Source organism: Thunnus albacares, chromosome 9 (assembly GCF_914725855.1).
Source record: "Thunnus albacares chromosome 9, fThuAlb1.1, whole genome shotgun sequence".
NCBI classification, from domain to species: Eukaryota; Metazoa; Chordata; class Actinopteri; order Scombriformes; family Scombridae; genus Thunnus; species Thunnus albacares.
Window position 1 is genome coordinate 4,272,389 of NC_058114.1, and position 6,500 is coordinate 4,278,888.

Sequence of the window (6,500 nt, forward strand, 5' to 3'; positions counted from 1 at the left end):
CATGCGCCGTCCTGCTGCTGGTACCAAATATGTATAACGGAGCTGGAGAGCAAAATGAACATGACACATAGAGCCACAATGGCCACGTTTATGGGAAATACATCAGGTTGAAATAAATTGTAATTTTCCTTTAAGGCCCTGTCACACCAGAAAGTAATATAGCAGAATTCATTTGCTTATGAAACAGACGGTGCTAAAGGTTTGGTGGTGTAGTGACCACTTGCAGAGCTGCTGTCTAAACACGCTAGCCAGGAACATGCTAACACTAGTCAGTCACAATATCTTTGAGTTCTCTTTAATTTTTTTGGTAACACTTTATAATAAGGGTACAACTCATATACTTAAGTAATGCTTCACTAATGCATGTGCCATGATGGTGTACACTTTAATGCAGGATGCATCATGAATGATGTTAATTCACAGTTACTTCATACATTAAGCTGATTAATGTGCCACCAAATTAGCTAAATTCCAGTTATAGTAAATGACATTTTATAATTTATTTCATCAGACTCTCTGAAGCTGCTTTTTTCTTTTGTCAAACTGATGCAAACATCTACATGTTGCTGCATAACCCAGTGGTCTTTATCCCACATTTACAAGCTAGTAACACTAGATGGATATATTGTACATGATCAGGTTGTCTCATGCTTTAATCTTTTACCCACAGTACCTGTAGCAAAGTAACTGTGAATTAACTTTTGTTAATTGACTATCTATTAAGTGTAAGCTAATTACATAAAGTCATATTGACTTGATCACTTGTTAATTGAATTCATGATCCTTGCAGGAAATAATCATGACTCATGCTTTAGTTAAGCATTGCTTAAGTATATTATTTGTAGACTTATTATTAAGTGTTGCCATTTTCTTTGTACAGTGATGTTTATTCCCTCCTGGCATTTTGTTCTCAGTACATAATTTAATTCTATAAAGAGTTATTGAAGACAGTGAAAAAGCTTGGTCGCACAATAAGTTCACACAGTTTATTTAAGAGACGTCTGTGTACTTTTCGTCGCCTCATGACTCATAATTATCTGCAAACTGTTCCTCTTCTGTGACGCAGTTTGTGCTACAACAGTGGGGGTTAAATAAATGTGGATGGTGCAACATATTTCCTCCATTTTTTTTTTACTTTCCTGCTCTCCGTTCTCTCAAAGGTTAGCACTGTAAAGACAACTCGCTATCAGTCAACAGCTAACAGCTCTCTTTACCTCGCCCTCACGAGCAAATCCATTGAAATTAATTTATTTTGCAGTTTGAAATGCTAGTGTGAGGACTTTAATCCTCAACTAAAAATAATCCCCAACAAATACAATTTATTCCTGTTTGAGTAACAATCATTAAAAACTACAGTAACCAGCTGTTTCAGGAAATTACTGAGCCTTTTTCTTTTTTAAAAATAAAAACTACTTTCTACTGATTTTAATTTTGACATGTTGGGAAACTATAAAGTGTTGTGAGAATGTCACACGTCAGTTTTGGTCTTTTCATTGGATTTATAGGCAATGAGAAAAAAAATAGATCAATGCCAGTTTTATTGTTTAAGCTGTACAGGACGTCTGAATAATTCTGACATTAACACATAACACCATTGAGCCAACAAGTTAAAAACATTTATTGTCGATATCCCATAATGTACAAAAAAACCCTTCTAATGTGCACACACCGAAACGAGATAAAATGGTGCACTGTGCAGTGAAAGAGATCAGATGAAAGCTCATGAGCAGACAGAAGCAGGCTCACAGCAGAGTGCTTTTAAAAGTTTTACATTCAGCCATCAGTACACAGACTGCCGAGCCCCATTTTTAACCCCACAAATGACCCGTTAACTGATTCAAACAGGCAATTAATACAGTGAAGCAGTTCAATAAAGATAATCAACATCAAAAAAGCTAAAAGAAAAAAAAAATCATTTGAAACTAATTTTCTTGTCATGCTATAAGAAAGAAAATCAAGAAGAACAAAAAAAGAAGTTCAGCAGTTTTTATGGCACTTTTCCTCATGTCAATGAACCTCTGGAAAGATTAAACATTCAAAGGAAAAGTATTCATGGGTCTTGATGGCACAAGAGCTACAATTTGATAAATCATTCACAGTTGAAACCCAGTATGTGTTCTAGCTTATCAATTACCTTCAGAAACAAAACACAGACAAAGCTCAGTTTCCCTCTAACGGCCTGAAAGCTCGACCCTCCCTTGTGACTACATCTGCTGGTTCACATGAGATCAAAACGATTTAATACGCATGCATCAGCCTATTAGAGAGTACAGAGGCGTCGCAGGACGCTTTATACTTTTAGCAAACACGATCACCATAAAAGAAATAGAAATATGAGATCAACAATCACATTGCAAAGTTTTTTTTTTTTTAAAGTGACAGCTATTCACTTTGAACCACAGAAAACTCCATTTACAAGGTACAACGTTGGCAGCTTGTTTCTGTCTCGTACATTTATAACTGCAGTTTATTTAGTCACAAAAGGTTGGCTACAGACCTTTTAAACACTTCAACTAACTACTTCATATTTCAAAACAACAGGTTCAAATGAATATTTATTATTATAATAGCAACATCTTTGTCTGACATCAACATAGTACTGGCAATATAAGGCTCCAACTCCCTTATTAACACTAAAGGAAATAATTCATATTTATAAATACATAAACAAAAATTAGGCTCATGACCTGGTGAGATTGTCTGTAATGAACTTAACATTCAACTGAACCAGAGCGCAGGTGGTGATTGTCCAGCCCTTTCCCCCCCAAACATCAGAAGATGAAACGGGGCCCCCTTATGGCTGCTGTTGGATCTGCACCGTTATTATTGACACAGCAGAACAACAGGACAGTACAGTTTCCGGTCAGCCCTTCTTATCTGTCTTTGCCTTTGCATGGTCTGGACTCCCAGTGAGCATGGATTCAGTCATTTGCAGGTCAGAAAACGTGTCAAACTGGGCTAAACTTGCATGCAAAGTGAATGTTTTTTAAACATATAATCATTATTTCAGTGTAAAGCTGCAATGATTAGTTGATTAATGGATTAGTTGCCAACTATTAAATTAATCGTCTACTATTTTGATAATCGATTAATCGTTTTGAGTCATTTTTTAAGACATTTTCTGAATTTCTGGTTCCAGCTTCTCAAAAGTGAATGTTTCCTGGTTTCTTTAGTCCTTTATGATAGTAGACTAAATGTCTTTGTGGACTGTTACTTTTAAGGTTTCATTTGCTTTTTTTATAGGATGAAATCTTTAACACCATTGTATTTGCAATGTTATTCATGATTTTATAATCACATTTCTGTTTAATCCTGATTTTGTGTTAACTGTCTTATGATATTTGTCTTTATCTCATTGCTATTGATGTCTATCTCAGCCAGGAAACATCTTTCTATACCTACAAATGACCAGATCCATGCTTATTGGATGACTTCAAACAACTGATGAGGAGAAAAACTCAACATTCAACTATAATACTGAACTCAGCATATGTGCTTTTTTCTATAATTGTCAGCCATAAATAATTATTATTCAGGAGATAACCTGCACATATCCATTAAACTAATGAAACAATTCATGTGTTTGTTGTTTTGGAGTTTTCAAATTAAATGTTTTGTTTTTTTTAATCCACTTCAATTTAAGTTTTATTTTTGCAGTAAGAGTGAATTATTTCTGTCATAGCAGAAAATAGAAACATGATAAACATTTAGGATGCAGCCACTGCAAAGTAGAATAATAATAAGAACAGAAAGAAACTTCTCTTGTGGTTCAGGTGCATGAAACGTAATATGATCCAGTAATTTTCCTGTAATAGAGAAAATTAAAGGATATGCTTAGGAAACAAAAAACTAAAACATATTAATCATTGTGTGTGATGATGTAGTGTACTGTATATTGACTTACTGAGTTAATATACTGTAGCACTGCTTTATTCAAAACACTAATCGGTCGTATGTTCTGCTCATCTTTAACAAAGACGAGTTAAAGTACTTTGAAGGCCTTCAGGTTTTAAAATACTGATTTAGTCTTAAGCATGATAAAAGCACTTTGTTAAACCATTTTCTTTACTTTGCAGTTTCGTTTTTTGAAAAGAAAAGAAATTTTTCTTTTTTTTATATATATATACTGTATAACATCAACAGAAGTCAACATACTTGTTTTGTGCTTAAAGGCACTTCTGGAGACACAAAGTAGAGTCGAACGTTGGGATTCAGAGGATAGTCGAGTCAGACCAAAGGAAAAATCTGCGGTGACATCAGTTGCAAAGCTAACTAAGCCTTTGCAAACAGATACGGCCGTGCAAAAAAACTCAGTGAGGAGTCGATTAATTCATCTTTGGAATGAGAGAATTACCCCCCGAGTTAAAAGTCTCTCTCTCTCCGTGGTTGTTTGCAGGCATAAAGAGAGCAAACACCACTGCAGAAAGACAGAGATACTGCCAGGTGACACAAGGAGGTTAGTTTGAAAAGAAAATGATTCAAACTAAAAATCTTCTGAAACAAAAATCAAGAAATATTATCGTAGAAAATTTGAAGTGTTGTGATGTTTCCGATGGTCTACACCTTCACTTACAACCAGTACAATGTTGAAACTTCCTGCAGGAGGCTGTTGAAGAGGCTCCGCTTTTAAAAAGTGACAAGAAAAATGCGAGTATTACAGCGAGTCAGCCTCCACAACAGCCTGAAAAGTTACTGAAAAGATATTAAATACTGAAAAGTTCATGAAGCAAAAGAAACTGTTAAGAAATCCAACATCCAATTTAACACTGAATTCTCACCAAGAAAAAAAAAAGAAAGGAAACAAATCTGTAAACAAAACCACATGGACAATAAATGCAATTTCATGCAAGCAGGTGAACTCATGACGCTTTCGTCATGGGTTCGTTTTCATTGACATTTTCTGTACTAACGGCTGTTTAAAACTACAGACGCGCTGATCTCCGAGGCGTCTTCTTCTTCATTGACGTCTTCCAGTGCTGAGATTTTAAAAGAGGTTTGTGGTCGTAGTCGGCAAACCTCAGCACTGTGCACACATCGTTTTTTTTTACCCCTTTTTTTTTTTGGCATTTCTCAAAACTGTAGAAAATATGTCCTTCTCAGAAATACTGCTTTTTCCCAGGTTTCACTGGGTTGGATCCAGGTAAAAATGTTCTTCGACATTCCTCAATCTGGTTTTTCTTCATTAATCATTATATTGTTTGACAGGAGTCACACGGGACATTGTGTTTCATGCCAGCAGTGAGAAATAATACTGAGCTTTCATACACAGTCACTGTACGTACATCGAAAATGCTCGAAAAAACTTTTTTCTGCACTGAAGCTGAACCAACTGAGGAGGAATTGTCTAATAAGTCCAGGAATTAGTCATGGTCACTTTGGGGTCCATAATATTTCAGTCGACCCTTTATCTCCAGTTAATAACAACAATAAGAGGCTGAAAAGATCAATTTTTATCACTGATGTGAGCATGAACTCTCCTTCCTTAAACTACAGATCATATTCATCAAAACTTTTCATTTTAAGGTATTTACTGTACACGAGCCTGTCACCTGTTTTAAAGAGACACTCTCGCTACCTAGTGCTGCATCTTCATAAAGTTGTGGCACTCACAAGAGACAGATTCAAATAATCGAAGCAGCAGAGTCCAAGATATCCTGAAGTTTAGCTAGAAAACCCTGGATCCTACATTTCCCATAATTCAACAAAACAGTATCTTTTAATTAGAGTTTTCATGCCTTGTCTTTCAAACTTCACGCCCTGCCAGGTTTATAACTTTCTGATATAAATCTGTTGCCTCCAAGCCCAAGCTGAGATAACCCTGATGACATCACGGTGACATCATCAGTGATTATCGTCTCAAACTTGACAAAGAGCCAAACCGTGTTCATGGTTTACTCATGATGAGTAAACTGATTTCCACATGTAAAATCAGCAGCGTGTCCTTTTAAAGGTGCAGTGTGTAGAATTTAGTGGCATCTAGTGTTTAATTAGTGTATAATCACCTGAAAATAATAATTGTGTTACCTTAAACAAGCCCTTTATATCTACATAGAGAGCGGGTCCTCTTACATGGAGGCCACCATGTTGCAACGCCATGTTTCTACAGTAGCCCAGAGTGGACAAACCAAACACTGGCTCTAGAGAGGGCCTTTTGGATTTTTTGTGAATTTCACAGCCACCGTAGCTTCTCCTACACGCTTAGAAGAGGAAGGGGAGGTCAATTGGTTGCAATCTGCAACCTCACCACTAGATGGCACTAAATCCTACACACTGGTCCTTTAAGGTATTTACATTAGGGTGCCCAGTCTTAAATTAAGTCATTTCAAATGGCACAGCAGCTGTGATGTCTGTATTTAAAAGAGGAATATAGTGTATCGTTATAGCCTAAAATATATTTTGAGACAAGGGTGAAACTTGAGGACAAATGTAAAAACTTCTCTCCCTCAGATCGACTGGAATGATCATGTTAGAGGGCACACAGAGCTCTCTGACTGCAGTAT

At 36.2% G+C, this 6,500-nt stretch overlaps 1 long non-coding RNA gene across 1 annotated transcript; it reads left to right on the plus strand.

Moving 5' to 3' along the window:
• Positions 1-1,519: 1,519 nt before the first annotated feature.
• On the plus strand, positions 1,520-5,295 carry LOC122988971. Its single transcript, XR_006404918.1, has 2 exons — positions 1,520-2,935; positions 3,378-5,295. It is a non-coding gene; the product is annotated as an uncharacterized LOC122988971 (long non-coding RNA).
• The last annotated feature ends 1,205 nt before the right edge of the window (positions 5,296-6,500 follow it).